The 17571-nt window shown below is 43.1% G+C and overlaps 1 protein-coding gene across 25 annotated transcripts in view; it reads right to left on the bottom strand.

Annotated features, from left to right (window-relative positions):
- The window catches only part of Pard3 (par-3 family cell polarity regulator), a 512103-nt gene that overhangs the window by 295748 nt on the left and 198784 nt on the right, over positions 1-17571 (bottom strand). The gene's annotated exons all lie outside the window — the stretch shown is intronic.

The raw sequence follows: 17571 nt of genomic DNA, 5'->3' as shown, positions 1-17571 counted from the left end.
GCTCAATGCTGTCCTTGGGCATTTGTCTTCGATTATCTTATTAAGGGTTTGTAGGTGTCACTCACTGTCGGGTTAACTTTTGAGAAGCATTCGTTTTCCATTGCTTTGGTATTCTAACCTCTAACCAGCCACAGGCAAGTGTAACATGTTTGCTCACCCAGGGACTGGGCCCACAACTTGCACTAGCTCATTTTCTATTAGTGGACATACTTGGGAGCCTCTGTCTTCAACAGGTTCTAGAATTACTCCGCCCACGCTTCTTATCCCCTGCTTCATGGAGGCTAGTCTCTTCGGGAGTCTCCAGGGTTTAGTGTCTGCGGTCTCTACCTGCTTCAGGGAGGCTAACCCTTCGGGGGTCCCCGCGGTTAAGTGCCCTACTGTCATTACTGGGTTTGTTTGGTTGGTGGTGCTGGCAATGGACCGCAGGCTTCAGAAGTGCTTAGGCAAATGCACTGGAATACACTCCAGCCCAAATGTCTACACTTCATTTTGGTAACAAGTGGGAATTGTTGTCTTAAAAATGAGTATTCACTAAGGAAACCTGGGGACTCACTAGACTCTAGGCACTTGGCTAGCTGCTGGCAACAGGACCTATCATGGCACCAGGGATGGGTGCTGCAAAAAGCTAAATGCAGTAAGGACCTCAGGGAAGGGAAAGGTTTTCTGAGGGTGAGAGCAGGACACACGCTGTCTAGTTTCAGATCAGCCCCCTCCACGGTGGCACCTTGTACACGCTGGCTGGTAATAAGTTCATTTGGCACCAGTCAGCAGCTCCAAGCAGTGAACAAGGCTTCGTGGTCCTGAAGCATATGGCTGCTTGTCTACATGTATTACCTTCAATGTGTGGAGAGCATCCACTGATAATCTAACACAGTCGTTCTTCTCCTTAGGGAAGAGTGATGGACAGGTTAGTACCTCCTGGCATCTGTAACAGGCAGTCAGGGATGACGCCACTGCCACTGGCCGGACACATACTGTGGCTCAGGTGGGAGGAACTTTAGCACACGAACAAGGAATTCTTCAAAGCAAGGCTAAGGAAACAGCAAAAGTCACTTTCCCTATCGTATAGGTAGGTAAAATTTGGTGTTAGAATAAGAACAACACCTGACAAGAGTTATTCTACAAGAAATGGTGGAAATAAACCCACATCGCAGTCATCAGCACAAAGAAACAAGGGTGAACAAGGGTGAACTAGGAATCCCAGAGTCTCGGGCTGAAACCCTATCTTGTTCCCAAAGTTCTCAGTATCCAGAGTCCTCATCACCAAAGGGCAGCGAATGCATTTGAGCAGACCTCATACTCACAAGATAGGAAGGACAGACAGGCACTGTTCCTCAGCTCATGGCCCAACTGGGGTTGGATTATCTGTATATATTCTTGACAGAAAGAAAGAAAGGACCACGTAAAGAATTAAGAATGAGACAGGATCCTTTTCAAGGCAAGCTGAGAAACAACAAAGGCTCTTAATTTATCATAATTTACTGTCTTTTTAGAAGACTTGTATGAGGGAGGAGAGTGTCATACTGAAGGAAAGGGACCTTGCCCGGTGTGTGTGTGTGTGTGTGTGTGTGTGTGTGTGTGTGTGTGTGTGTGTACGTGCACACACGTGTGCACACCCTGTAAGAGACATCAATCTTTCTTATTCCTCAGTAGTTAGTTGTAGAGAGAGTCTGGGCATAATTCATGAAATGTTTGCCTTCAGGGCACTCCCCAGAAGTGTTAAAGATTTAGTGTAAGGTGAGTCTAGGCATGTTCTCACAAGTACCATGGTCAACTCTAGCGAGCAGACAAGACACAGAACCATGCTGCCATATACCATAGGTCAGGACTGGAGATCCAGCTAAGAACACAGATTCCAATGCCAATGATCACAGTGGGTCTAAAAGTATGTGTTTTCTTGCAAGTCATCCAGGGTCTGCTCTGGGTAGGAAGGTTGCTAAGCTGCCCCTTACAGGATGCACTGTTGTGGGCTATTTCACTGAAGTCTGTTTGACCTTATTTCAAAGTTCGGAGGCAATGAGGGGGCAGTGATTAATATTACTACACTGTTCAGCCATGTCTCTGAATTGTTTTAAGAACCTGATCATTCTGCAGATCAGGTGACTTAGCTAGAGGAAAGTGTAACGCCAACGCTATGATTTGATCCTCTCAACTGTGTTAACCTTTCATTACTGCATAAAGGACAAGAGCAGAGGTGGTTCCAGTTCCCAACTTTCAAAGTCGAAGGAGGGAATAGCTCGGCTACTTAAAAGACACAGGGAAGAAGAACCTGCATTTTCCAACATCTAACGGAATTTCTAAGACATATTTTAGGTCCCTATTTGCACCTTGAGGAATCACAGTTCACAGTGAGACGCCCCAAAGAAGTAAACAAACATTTACATATGATGTTGTCTATCGAGGAGCTCATAACACTAACCCCCTGTGATAATACAAATGTTAGCATGCTCTGCCACAAAATAAAGTTCCAGTCCCAAGCAAAGCCGTATACAATCCTCTGTTTAGTATGTCGAGCGCGTTGAGGAGTCGCCGCTTTTTAATTGGGGAGATAAACCGCTTTAATAGGGATGAAACATCCCTAATATTTAAGTAGCACTTTTAGACCTGTAGATCTAAACAACTTTACCTATCACTCTGCCAGCCTGACAACTGAGCAAAGCGAATTCAGCCCAACGGTGGTTTCCTAGGCAACAAGCAGAGAGCGAACCGCAGGGAGGGAAAAAAAGATCGAAAACAAGAAAAAGCATTGTGGCATTTCCAGCAGGCTTAAGAAATGCATTCTAATTGTCCAAATGTCACAAAGACAACAATATTGAAAATCATTTCATTGGAAATGATTCAAAAGATAATGCCATTTTCATTGTAGCAAACGGGGTGTGGAGAAATAGAAAAATTAGATTCCCTTTCTTTATTCTGAATTAAGTAGGGTCAGTCATCAATCTTGTCTGAATTTATGAAATTTATCTGCATTAGTACAGATTTCTAATATGCCTCCTTATTTCCCTATGGCAAGTATGAGCTGACACTTCCTCCACAAAGAATCACTCAGGGTGAGGAGACTGTGGTTAAGCTAAAGCCTCTAGGCATCTCGGGGCACACAGAGGACCCCTTGCAGGCTTCGGTCCTTTGTGATGGTTCTATTGATTATCCATTTGACAAGTCTATGATCATCTTGGAGACACACCTCTGGGCACATCTGCGAGCAAGCCTCTAGAATAGGTTAACTGAAGAAGAAAGATCCACCCTAAGCGTGAGTGGGACCTTCCTATGGGCAGGCTGGATATAAAGAAATCTGAACAAAAAGAAGAAAGCAGCAAGGGCATTCACTTCCCTGCTTCCTGAATGCAGACACAAGGCGAGGTGGTACCTCAATCCTGCAAACACACCATCTGTACTAACATGACGGACTACACGCGCCTAACTAACCAGGACAGGCCACTCATTCCCTCAGCTGCTCTCCTCAGGTTCTCTGGCACAGAAACTAGCAAAGTAAACAGGGAAACCCAAGCCCAGGCTGAACATTCTCTCTTGTTCCCGGTTTCCTTCTTTGTAACTCAGAGGCCTTGGATTCAACCTCACAAAACTCTGAGCTTGTGATTTTGAGAGCCGAGGGACAGAAGGACTGGCCTGTGATCCTGCTGATGAAATCAGTTCCAAGTTCCAGGCTTGGAAGCTCTCTTTATAAACCTTTAACTGACAGTTAACCTTGAGGAAGCCACATTGGAAACACCATGCCACACAGCAGGTTAAAGGTCTAATTTCGCCCGCTTTCATACCCGGGGAGCATTGTGTCTCGTCTCTACATCGGGGGCGTTGACCTAGGTGAAGAAGCGTGTGATGAAAGCCCTCAGTACACACTGAACGTTACTGCAGTCCTAGGAGACACTCAGAATCGTCACCAAACCAACCTTCTCAGTGGTTCATTTAAAAACCTAGGTGGAACTGATCCAGTAATGCAGCCAAAGTCATCTATTTTGTGGCTGTAGCCAAATATTCCAAGTGTTTGCTTCCTGATGACCGGTAAATTAATGAACAGTAAAATGTAAGTAGTACTAGTAGTAGCAATAATAATAAGTAGTAAAGTAATACAAATTTTGTTTCTATTGTGTATACCCAACAAAGCATTGGAGAAACGCTGCAATTCCTTGCCCAGAGGCAATCAACCAGCATCATGAGAATGGTGCTAATAGCCAGTGACTGGTGTGCAACCCCGTGATCTGGGTGTCCCAGGGAATCAACGTGCAACCCTGTGATCTGGGCGCCCCACTGAATCAGTGTGCAACCCTGTGAACCCAAGAGTCCCTGTGAATTAGTGTGCGGCTTGGATGTCTGGTCTCATATGTGTATGTTCCCCTTTTCATATATGCTTGCTCTCCTATAAAAGCTAAAACAGCTGAAGGCGTGGAAGCTGCTGCGGAGCAAGCTGATAATTTACGAGAGGAGAAAATTCCGAGAAGCAGAAGCGCACACGCTGGTGAGCTCCGCTCGTATAGCTCCGGTGCCCTGGACATGCTCTTCTCGGTTTTTTGATCCAGCTCCCTGGATTCTCTTATTGGTTGCTAAACACAACAGAGGAGATCACCGTACTTGATCCACACAACACACAAAATCATCTCAAGGAAAATGCAAACAGCACTGCCATTAACAAAAATCTGAGCTGGGCTGGGTGGCATCGGCCTTCAATGCTAGCACACTGGAAACTGAGGCAGAGGGATTCCAAATTCTAGGCCATGCCAAGTTATGGATACAAAATCAGAGGTGAATCTGGGCTACATACCAAGACTGTATTTTTAAAAGAAAATGAAGTGTTCCCTGAGAGTTCAGCAGGCTTGTGGATGAGCTACAATCCACTCAGGTCCCGGGTCTGACAGAGCTGAGGTGAAGGGCCCTGCTGAATGTTCTCCCACCCACGGGCTGGCCCAGCATGCTCCCGAGCCCGGTTCTGAACAGATGTGGGCAAAATTCTTTTACTTTCTCAGTTTTAACTTTACACTTTCCTTTTGCACATTTTCTTTTTTAATTTCCAAAAAACAGTTACTTCAGTAATCAGTACGCGGTGTGGTCTGAATGAGGAACACCCCCCACAGGTGGGGGTGTCTGGCTCGTTCCTCAGCTGGTTGCCACTGTCTGAGGAAGCTCTGCTGGGAAAGTTCCTGGGTTACTTTGAGGAGCTGTTGCCTTGTCCTCAGTCTAGACTGTGGGCTGGCGCTCTCCCTCTCCTCCTTTCCCTATTTCCCGTTCCCCTTCTCCCTCTCCCCCTCTCTTCCTGTCTCCCTCTTTCTCCCCGCTCCCAGCTCCCCCCCACTTCCTATTTACAAGTGGAGATATGACCTCTCACCTTCCCACTACAGCTGACTGCCACCTGCCTTGTTCTTCCTACGGAACCAGAGCCAAAATGAACGCTTTCCTCTAACAGTTGCTTCTGAGTGAGGCATTTTATCAAAGACACAAACCAACAGCAACAAAAAATACAACTGTTTATCAACTAGAAGGATATTAATGACACTTTGGGGTATGTTGTACATCAACAACATATGTAAACAAAAGACAGGAAGCTTCAATGTGTCACAAGTAACAGGAGTCAGGGTTGGGATGTGTCTCAGTGGGCAGCGGGCTTGCTTTCACATGCACAAGGTGCAGGGTTCGACCCCAAGCATGATTTGAACTGAGTGTGGTGGTATAGGCCTGTCATCCCAGAATTCAAGAGGGAGAGAAAGAAGAGGTAGGCCATCTGCGGCTATACAGCAAGTTTAAGGACAGCCTAGGACATACAAGACTTAGTCTAAATAATAATGATAGTAATATAGCAACATGTGAACTCTAACATGCAGGAAATAGTGGATCAAAATATATATGGCAGAAAAAGTTAATTAGAATGAATTTATTCTGAGCAACGTCTTTCAATCACAAATCCCATAATTCACAGGAGGCCAGGTACCGAATACTACTATTCCTTGATGAAAGGAAAATGTCCCCAAACTCAAAACCCATTGAAATCTCAGATTTCATAATCTCTCTAAAACAAACTGATTATAAATTATCGTGCCTCAAATGGAATAGATTTGCAAAGATTAGACAATGTTTTGACAAACCAAACTCCTTTTGCGCTTGCATTCCTGAGAGAGCGAGGAGACAGTCTACTGAGAAGCAACAGGAATCGGCATCTTAAGACTTCGTTGTGAGAGCCATGCCGCACCCACCAGCACCGAAGGCCGCTGCAGGCCAACACAGCTCTACTTCATCAAACGACTATAAACCAAGCAAAATTTTAATACAACAATGAAATCACTAGAAATGAGCAACCAAAGGAAAAGAGACTTTTTCACCTTCTCATCAGAGAAAACTCTGCTGCCCACAAGTTGGAGCTCATGAAGTAAGTGCGCCTTCCAGAAAGATCAATCATCAGAAAAGGCTGGTGCACTCCCGGAATGCAATAGGCATCTTTATAATCCCAATTCACATTTATCCTTACAATCTAAGAATTATGTAGGCTTGGCATGTAATGTGAAAATAGAAACAGCGTGATGGAGGAGAGGAGGTACTGATACGGATAGCCATGTTTGCTGGAACACGGTTTTGCTTGCCTTCTTACCCAGTGACTGTCTCACCCACCCACCCATTCACCTTTAAGATGTCTCTGCTCCACACACCCCCTCACCAATGCACGCTAACCTTAGTCTGGATGCCACAAAAATGGAATGCTTTGTAGAAACCCACGGTGCCAGCAACTCGAAACCTACGGTCTGTCTCTGCTCAGCATGAGATCTCTAGACTAGCTTATATCACTAGATTATTAAATTGTCAAGAGCTGATTATTTAAATGAAGTCATTATTAAAAAATTAAGCGGTATAAACATGCAACAACATATCAAAACAACAGTACCCAAAATGAATCTCACTACCCTCTGTGCCTGGTACAGCTCTGGCATCTTTACGAGTCATACAACAGCTGTTCACATCTGCACAGGTCTACCTCAGTGGGGCTCAGCACAGACCACGTTAGATCTTAAGAATCTGATTATTAAAGTTACCAGCATATCGCAGACCCTCAAAACCTAGACAAAGTCCCTCTTCTCAAGTCACACCAAGTAAGACACTATTCACAGTTCTGGCCTCCCGGAAGTAGCCTAAAGCGTAAATCCAGGTCTCCAGGTGGGCAGAGGAATTTTCGTAAGCAAGGCAGAAACTCAAAGAGACCAAGCACAATGAATGGGGTACAAAGAGTTAAGACTCAAATTACCTCTAAATTTTAGCAAAACAGGATACACAAAAATCCTGGGTTTGATACCAGCACCAAATAAATCATGCCTAAAATCCCAGCACTGGGAGGTAAAGGAAAAGGGTCAAAATTCAAGGTCATTCTTGGCTACAGAGTTGGAGGCCAACAAACCTCAAACCTAGGTGGCTTGACCAGTGGTTGATGGTGCTGCAACCCTGACCCCTTCCTGATCTCGGACCAAGGACATCATTCTCCTGCCAGTCTCCTGAGAGGAGGAACACTGAACTCAGCAGGGCGGAGCTCCAAGCCAGCTGGCAGGGAGACAAACAAGGTAGGATTCTTTCTGCTCCTTTTGATGCAGGGTCTCCCTATGCTGCTGAGACTGCCCTTGAATGCTGGGTCTCCAGGGATTCAGTCTCTCCCACTGAGCACTGGCTATAATAATAAAAAAAAATTGCATGCTCTAGAGATATGCACATAGTTAGCTATAACATAAAAAGCAAAATGAAGGCCAAACTAGAAAGGGGCTATGGCCAAAATGACTTTGAATTCTTAAAAAAAAAAAAAAAAAACCCAACCTAGGAAATGCCCAAGCAGCCATTTCTTCTCAAAGGAAAGCAAGAGCAGAAAGGACTGAACTAGGGGATGATTGGCAGCTGAGGCAGAAGTTAGCGTGGAAAGCATGCCCAGCTGCTGAGCTCCCAGGATCCACACGGAAGCAAAGGGGAGAGTGGAGAAACTACCCCATGGGCTCAGTATTCACAGCCTGTGCATGGTTTTCCTAATCAAAATTTCATAAAGTACAAAAGTGAGTAATTATCACAAAAATTTTCTAATTATGCAAACGAGCTAAAAACTGAACAAACATTTTTGCCGGAGTATTTTTTATCAAACTGAATTATATAATAATGGTCAGAATTAAACTTTTGTAAAATATTGCTCCATTGGGCTCATCTAAATAAAACAAGGTGCAAGCTAAACACTCCGTGGTTCACCCTCGATGGCCACTGTGTGAGATTCTATCTCACATAATAAAAGCAAGAAGCATATACACAAGGCTATCAGGTTAGAAGAGAAATAGAGATCAGATCATTTCTCTGGCCAAAACAACCGCCTGGCTTCTCATCACCAAAGCTCCAGGATTCTCCTTAGAGGCTGGCCCACAGATCAGAGACCAGTGCAGAGTTCACAATGGTATTGCTCTCCTGAGAGCTGACCCATCAGGGACTTTGTTTCTGTCTCCCTTTCCCAACCCACGTGTTCCAGTTAAAAGACAACCGGAACCATTCAGCTAATATAAGTACTTATTAATACAACTAATCTCCAGCGGCTTTGCCTTGTTCTAAAGTCATAAATCTTCGAGCTGGAGCACCACTGCCAAGCAAAGTAATATTCTTTCCCAAGTCATTATCACAAACGCTATATGTAAAATAAATACAGCTCCAGCTGATTTAAATAACGGATTAGCCAATGGATCAGCCGCGGACCACAGTGACATTTTAATTAAGTGTGATAATAGGCTGTACAACCTAGAGAGCCCAGAGACGCCCTTTGGTCGGGGTCTTTTCTAGATTACTGCTGATCCAAGCTGCCCTGACTGATCCAGTTGTAATTTTCCATCTTTAAACATGAGAATTAACTTTAAAAAAAAAAAAAAATCCCTGGCTACTTCTGTTTCCATACATAACCTCATCACCAGCTTTGTGTGTGTACTTAGACATTAGCACATTTGTGAATGTATATTTACAGTGTGTCTATCTAAATACTAGGATATTGACGCATACATATATAAAATTATAAATAGGCAACTACTGCCAGGCAAGAAAAGACACCTAGTGGACAGTGCCAGAACTGCAAGGTGTCTCTTACTCCTGGGACAGCTGTGTTGCCATTTCACACTTAAGGTTGCCCGCTGTTAGGAGTCCCACAAGACAACCAAGCTACACAACTGTACCATATATGCAGTGTGCCTAGGTCAGCGCCATGCAGGCTCCCGGGTTATCTGTCTATCTCGGGCTCTTTTTCTGGCTTCTGGGACCCAATTCCACCCAATAAATTGTCTTGCCCAGCCTCAATACATGGGAAGGTACTTTTTTCCCCTTTTTTTATTGATTTTTATTGAGCTCTACATTTTTCTCTGCTGGTACTTAGTCTTACTGTAACTCAACATGCCATGTTTTGCTGATACTCATGGGAGACCTCCTCTTTCTGAAATAGAAAGGGAGGAGTAGAAGATTGGGGTTTGGGAACAGGGGACGGGGTGGGGGAGGGACTTGGAGTAGAGGAGGGAGGGGAAACTGAGGCCAGGATGTAAAATAAATAAATAATTGCCAATTCACAATTAAGCCGGTCAATCCCAGCATTGAGGGCAGAGGCAGGCAGAGTCCAGAGTTTGAGGCCAGTCTGGTCTACAGAGTGAGTTCCAGCACACACTGAGTTCCACAACAGTCAAGGTTACACAGAAAAACCTGGTCGAGAAAAACAAAAGAAAGGAAAGGTTGAGGAAACAGAGAAAAGCGGCTGAGAAGCCCTAGAACAGACAGGTGAGCAGGATGCAGAACATTCCAGACCTTTCAGAGTAGCATAGGAGGAAGGAGGCCAGTGCAGAAAGCTCTTGGTAAGAGGAGATTTAAGAACAAATGAGGCCAATGGTTTGCACTCATAACAAAAGGCAGAAACAGCGGGGAGAGGGAGGAGCAAAGCGCAGACCTCCGGCATAAAACTGCAGCTTCAGCTCGGTTTGCAACGGTCAGCATCAGCATCGTGAAGGCGCTGAAGGACACTCCAAACCCAGAACGTGGAGAGACCTTTCTTATAAGCACCTACGTTCTGAAGAGGGAGGATCACTGGTCTCCTGCATCCTGTCTACGCACCCTAGCACTCACCCACACCTCTGCATTTACCATGTGAAGATGCCATAATGAAGACTCTGTGGAGCAGAAGGGTGGTTTATCTGTGGGAGCTGCAATCTGGACAAGAAATGTCACCCAGAAGCCATGAGTTACAGTCGAGAATCAGCAGCACTACCAGGAAGTGTCAGAATGTTCTAGAAGCAGAGACTCCAGAAAGGAAGCCAGATCATTGGAGGGCGCCTTCAAAGGGCATCATTACCAGGCCCTAACCCCTCACTGTTTCTAGTTTACTTCCCGGCAGCCATGGAGAATTCAGTGTGCGCTCCCGCCCTGCTCCACAGTGACACCACAGGCCGCACAACAGGATAAGGCGGTTGTGAAATGAACCCATGGACTAGAATAAATAATTTGATCAGTTATGGAAACTTGATTATCTTTAGCGTTTGTCAGTGATGGAAGTCTCGCTCTCACAGTAGGCAATAAATTGATAAATAATTGAAAATCAATAGACATAATTTAAAACCAAAATGACTTTGACTTTAAGGGACATTTTCATCCTTTAAAATGTCATCCCACAGAGACAATTAGTTGTACCTAGGAGTAGGGAAGGGTACAACATCAAAGTCATACTTCCAAAGGTTTTTCCTCAGCACTGGGACTGACTCAATGACTCTGAGACAGAAGCGACACCTCCAGCTGGCCACAGGAGCCAAACAGGATCAAATAAAACAGGGAATACAAAACTACTACCGGCGATTAAAAAAAAATTGAGAAAAATAAATAAGTAAACATATTCTCCAGAAAAAAAAAAAAGAGCTATGTCAAGTGCAGCAAAGCAAAAGGAGATTTTTATCTTCCAGGCTTTCAAACCAACAAAATAATCCACAATGTGTGTGGGACAGGAATGACGAGAAAAGAGGACTGAACACTTGGTGTCACAGAAGGTGAAGCTGAAGAAGACACTTTGTATATTCACTACGACAGTGTCTACTGAAACATTTTCATTAGTTATTTCTTTTCTGTGTAACAACATACTTCTTAACATAGTCATGGCAACACTAACATGGCAGATTTCCAGGTGTCAATACCCATGACTGCATTTGACAGACAGAAAATATAGTCAGACATATGAGGTAGAGTCCCACAAAAAAAGGAAGAGATCCAGTCAAACCCTCAAAGTCAAGAAAAACTTAATCCATGAGGACAAGAAGCAGTTGTGCAGTAGGGAAAGAAAGGGATCGGGGAACACACGCCTGCAGCAATGAGGAATGAGGGAGAGAGGAAGGATGGATCTGCGAACACACGCCTGCAGCAATGAGAAAAGAGGGAGAGAGGAAAGATGGATCTGGGAACACACGCCTGCAGCAATGAGGAATGAGGGAGAGAGGAGAGATGGATCTGGGAACACACTCCTGCAGCAATGCTACAAGGGTCCAGTTCCAAATGGCTTGCCTCAGACCTCAAAAGCAGCTTCTGAAGAAACCTATGGTTCATCTCCAGAATGCATGTCAAGGACAGCATGAATCCCACTAGGCCAGTCTGTCCTGATGGGGACCAGGATCGTCTACTAGGTCAAATTTACCTGTGATTATATGAAGCACACAAACTCTCAAGAAGACAATATTCCTCAGGCTACTGGATTGCTGATCACACACAGTGAAATAAATATCTTTACATATGCTAAGATGTGAGTGTGTGTGTGTGTGTGTGTGTGTGTGTGTGTTCTATAACTTAAGTGCCCTGAGACCGGAGTAGTACCATGAAAGAGCACATGCTAAGAATGCAGAAGACTGTGGGTTTGAACCCCAGATCTGAAGCAACAAGAAAAGGTGTTTCTCCCAGATATAAATAAAAGCAAGACCCTAAAACTCACTCTACCTAAAAAGAATGTAACTTAGAAAAACTGATGCTAGCCAGGAAATGTAAAGGCACATTTGAATCATATATTTGGAAAAGCAGCAATTTTTTGAATTGAAGAATGAAGATGTTTTTCCCCAATGAAGATGTTTTTGGGGTGTTAACAATGTGGGTCACCCTGCATTTTCAATAATGCTTCTCTTCTTAGATTCAGACCTAAGCTACGGTTGTGACTTAAAACACGTGCATGCTGTTATTTTAACTCACTGAGCCTGCTGCCAAGTGGTACAAAGAGGAAATGTGTTGTGAGGATTTTCCTATGGGCTGCAGTTTGCAAAGCCTGTGATCTTCAAATGTCCTTCAAACAGCACAGCATCTATAGCCTCGGTGGAGAGGAGTTGGCTCCTGTGTAGTGTAATTTTGGGGGTCTTCAGTGAGGTGAGCACAGATGAGAGGCTACCACCCAAGAAGTAGTGGCCACCTCTGTCTTACCTGTGTATGATATGTCTTGAGTTCTGAGGTGGGCTAATGTAATTTATCCATTTGTTATAGACAAAACAGGTGATCAGGCAAATACAAAAAAACACTCTACAACCTTAATCATCATTTATTGATTGCTGGTAGCGAATTTGAAATCTGAAAAATAAAGCACACTTCTTTGTGATACCAAGTATCACTAGGAAAAGATAATTTTTCCTTGTGGTATTTAAGCATCATCCTTTGGAACAAACAATACGGTGCAGGCAGCTAGCTTCCATTGCCTGACAGCCTGTCTTATCTGCCAAATTGCTCATTAGGTTTGGCAATTTTCACCTGCTCCTCCAGTTTATATTCCAGCAGGGAACAGGCACGATTCCGCTCTCGGCATCTCTACAGTGAGCTCCTAACAGCCCTTTGTTAACGCAGCACCCTCTCCCCGACACCTCCAAAGCCCAATCGCCTTATGTACATACATTATTTCTAAAATGTCCACTTGGCTTCCACCATGGGAAGCCAGCCTAGCTTCAGTAGAGCATTAGAATAGAAGCGAGCATGTTGTATAAGCAATGCTATAGGACCAACACTAAATGTAATTCTTAGCCCAGAAGCAGAAGCCATAGACCAAAGGAATTTACGTCTTTAAAATGCTCATGTCAGGGAGTAGCTGAAGTGGGTAGAGGTTAAGATAAGAGACACCAGAGTCCTCTTCCCATTGGGGCAGATCATCCAACCTTTGCTGTAGGCCTGAAAGGAGAATGCTCCAGTTTATAAACAAGCACTGGCAGCAGTGCAACCAACAGAGTGGAGAGAGTCTAAGAACCCCTCACCCCGAGCCTGGGAGCATGGTGGCATTTGGGGTGGATCGGTATGTGTGGGGCGAAAATCACCAAAGATAGAAAACAAAATGTCTGATGCCCTATAAAACAAATTCTGGTGGAATACTGGTTTTCATTATGCAGAAGTAAAATATTCACTACCAACTCTGCAATTAGCTAGAAAATTACAATAATTACAGCAATTTTGTATCCCATCTCCAGTCCAATTAATAGATATATGACCTTGTCAACATGTAATAATCAGATTGCATCCACAACAAAACTGGAAGGGCTCTGGATGCTGAATGGAGCTTACTCGGTGAGGAGGCAATTATGTGAAATTCTGAGAATGGCATTTGTATGCCACGGTCTAAAACCTCAAAAGGAAATACAATAGAATAGTAGCTCTAGTTTCAATGTGTATTTAAATCAGATCCAAGAAACAGCATGCTAATATCAGCTAAACGTTAAAGACTAGGTCTCTAAACCAAAGATAGTCAGTCTTCTCTATCTCTGAACAAATCTTTAAACAGATCTCGATATTCTTAGATAAGGAAAAACCTGAGATCAAAAAGGAAAAAGGCAGACTGGCCAAACAGCTGAGCCTTGACAGCATTTACTGTGTGAGCCTGGTGATACAAGTTCAATTCCAAAACCCACATAGAGGTGAGAGACAAAACTAACTCCAGGAAGGTTGTCCTCTCATGTCTGTATGCGTGCTATGGCACATGTACCCACACATATGTATCGTTCACACAAAGACACAATGACAGTTTGAGATATATGTGTGTGTGTGTATACACATATATATGTGTGTGTGTGTGTGTATATATATATATATAGAGAGAGAGAGAGAGAAGGGGAAGAGGGATATTTACTTTATGATATACTCTTTAAATAAATATTTAGATCTCTTTAAATTCTAAAATATATGAAATTAGTAATAGTCTGCAAGCTAAAAGTTTCAGAAAAAAAATGATAGTTCTAAGACTTAATATGAGCGGTGGTGGTGGCAGCAGTTATAGTGGTTTTTCAAGACAGGCTTTCTCTGATTAACAGCCCTGGTTGTTCCGGAACTAGCTTTGTAGACCAGGTTAACCTCGAACTCACAAAGACACCTGCCTGACTCTGCCTCCCGAGTGCTAAGACTAAAGGTGTGTGCCACCACTACCTGGGTGACTTCATATAGTTTTAAAATAATTTAAGATGTAAAGACTTAAAAGTTACTAAAATAAAATGTAATTAATCAGATACTTTGTCAAAACTTTGTAACTAACCAGATACGTTGTCAATACTTTGTAACTAACCAGAAACTTTGTCAAAACTTTGTAACTAACCAGATACGTTGTCAATACTTTGTAACTAACCAGGAACGTTGTCAATAATTTGTAACTAACCAGATACTTTGTCAATACTTTGTAACTAACCAGATACTTTGTCAATACTTTGTAACTAACCAGATATTTTGTCAATACTTTGTAACTAATCAGATACTTTGTCAATACTTTGTAACTAATCAGATACTTTGTCAATACTTTGCAACTAACTAGATACTTTGTCAATCCCTTTTCAGCAGTATCATTTCCAGACGCTAAGATATCAATAGAGTGTACAGCACTCCCAAATTTACTGGAGTCTTCTTTTGACTTTGAAGACAGATGTAAGAGCCACTGGCCAGAAGGATGACAGAGTCCAACGTGACCAACAATACTCTCAGAGGTCCTGCTTACATGGCTGACCTCTAGTTTTGTGCTATTCCAATCAGGCTGAACAGTTGCTACATTATTAGTTAGTTACTCAGTGTGTTGGGACCATCAACTCCCTTCCCATTCATGCTTTGGGATGACTCATTAAGGTCTGAGAATTCTTCCTCTGTGAGCAGGCACATGTGTGTGTCAGTGCACAAAGTGGATGTGCCACAGTACCTGAATGGCATCTGAGGACAATTTGCAGGAGTCAGTACCCTCTTTTCACTGTCTGGGTCCCAGGGATGGAGCTCAGGTGGTCAGGCTTGGTGGCAAACTCCATTGGCCACTGAGCCATCTCACGGGTTCTCTCATCTTTTAGGTAACTGCCATTTGAGTCTAAGACAATGATTCCTTTCGTTCTGGGCTTCCCAGTATTGGCTCTATTAATCTCTGTGCACAAGTGTGTGCAATCTCTTCACTCTATATTACAAATTTATCTGGCAAACTTTATGGTGATTGATTAGAGTCATTTTTCCATTGAGAAAGTTTTTTCATAGAGTCCTGTCTTCATACTCCAAATGTGTAAATAAGAAAGATTGCTAGAAAGTTCTGTGATGCCAAGGACTGCCACTGTCTCATTGTCTCTCTCTGGACTCTCAGTTCCTAACACACTGGTTGGCAAGGGCAGACAATCTTGTATAGTGTGTTTGGATATCATTGACAAAACAGACAGTGCCATTTTCACAGACAACGGGTGTGACGGCTGACTGTCCTGTGATCAAGAGGACTGTCTACATTAGATTCTTAACTCCTTGCTTGCTGGGGCTAGTCAAAGCATAACATCTAAATTAATGTCACACGTAGTCCCCCACTAATAACACAACACATACACTTGAAATATAAATTCATCTTCTCTAAAATTGTTTAAAGAGACAATTGAAGTCAAAAACTGATTTCAACTTCAGCACACTCAAAGCCATCCAGCCAAGAGGAGTGGCTATTCCTGACGAATTCTGTTGGGTCCAAGGAAGGGAGAAAAAGTAAAAATTAACAGGAGGCATGTTATGAAAATGCTCCCCCACATACACACAGGAGGTGCTGTTCAGACAACATTTTACTTATTTTTATTTTTTTAGAAAAGACACAAACACAAGCTACACAAAGCGGACAACGAGGGCCCTCAATTTAAGCATGTGCACTTAAGGTACAATGTCCAAACATCAGGCACCTACGTATCTGTGCTATTTTATCATTTGATTTTCATTAAGTCAGACTTAGGTAATCTACATTTCATGCACAGGCTCAACCTAAGTAAACCTTCATTTCACTATGTGCTAAATACAAAGGCAGATAATAAAAAGACAGGGTAACCTGCGGACACCTTCATTGATTTCTGTTTTCAAGAACACTGCCTGCCTCAAGTAAATCCAACGATAGTTCTGCTTTGTGTTTTCCAATACAGGGCCTCAAGTAGCTCCAGAGTGGTCTCACACTTGTTACATAGGTATGCTTGATCCTGAACTCCTGATCCTCTTGCCTCTACCTCCCAAATGCCCGGATGACAAGAGTACACCACCACATTTAGCTGAGGACTTTCTGGATAACATACCCTTGAAGTGACCAATTGTTGTTTCCAATTATTTAAAATGGTTTAAAATAAATTTATTTATATATGCACAAAGCCCAGAAAAGCGGGATGCATCATAAGCTGGTGGGGAGGCTAAGGGAGCAGCCATTTGAGAATATCCAGACGAAAGGGGAGGTGGAAGAGGCTGTTCTTCTCCAACCTTGGAAACATTTTCCATTGGACCTGGGTCTCCTGCGCTCCAGAGGAAAGGCATAAGGATCTATGTTACTGGCTGCATTATAAACATGTACGAAAGTGCCAAATAACATGTAACAATAGTCTTTACAAATAAATAAATAAACATGACTTAGTGTGGGACCAAGGAGGTTAGAGAATGTAAAAGAGTTTGGTAGTTCTTTTATTTTTTTTTCCTTTTATGTAGCGATTTCCTTTATATGATACAGAGTCTCTGAGAGAATTATAAGAATGTTTCATCTTGTCTCTCTTTGTATTCTGGATGCTTACTATTATATTAGGCTCAGGTTCAAGTGAGCACACATTTCACATTCCCAGTTGACTAAATAAAACAAAAAGGAAGGAGCAAACAAGCAAAGAAGTAGATGTAGTTTCCAGACATGCAGAAGCAAGTTGCTAAAATGCTACAGACCACCACCAATGAGAAACAAGGAATTACAATACATTCAAGGAGAATAAGAGACACGTTCTAAATAATTACCTATGCCGTCTTTTAGATATTACATAGTTACATGTTATTAATCAACTATAGGGGGGAGAATGGATAACCAAAGACTCTCAGTCAGTAAAAGTCACACAAGACCAGGTGTTCACTCTGAAGAAAATCGAAAGGCTCTTAAGCAGAGCTGCCTGAAGATAAATGAGCTTTAAAAACGTATTTATTTCTTTGGGGAAGGAATGTGGGTGAGACAGGGTCCCACTATGGCTCGGCTCATAGTGTCCTCTCCTCAGCCCCAAGAGCAGGATTGCAGGCATGTGTCAGCATGCTTGACCTACATAATAAATCACCTGAACACCATCTCACTGCTAACAATGTCTCAGCTCTAAAATTTTACAA

The sequence above is a fragment of the Myodes glareolus genome, chromosome 22 (assembly GCF_982192425.1).
Source record: "Myodes glareolus chromosome 22, mMyoGla1.1, whole genome shotgun sequence".
NCBI classification, from domain to species: domain Eukaryota; kingdom Metazoa; phylum Chordata; class Mammalia; order Rodentia; family Cricetidae; genus Myodes; species Myodes glareolus.
The sequence above is the reverse complement of the archived record's forward strand: the minus strand, read 5'-3'. Positions and strand labels throughout refer to the sequence as shown.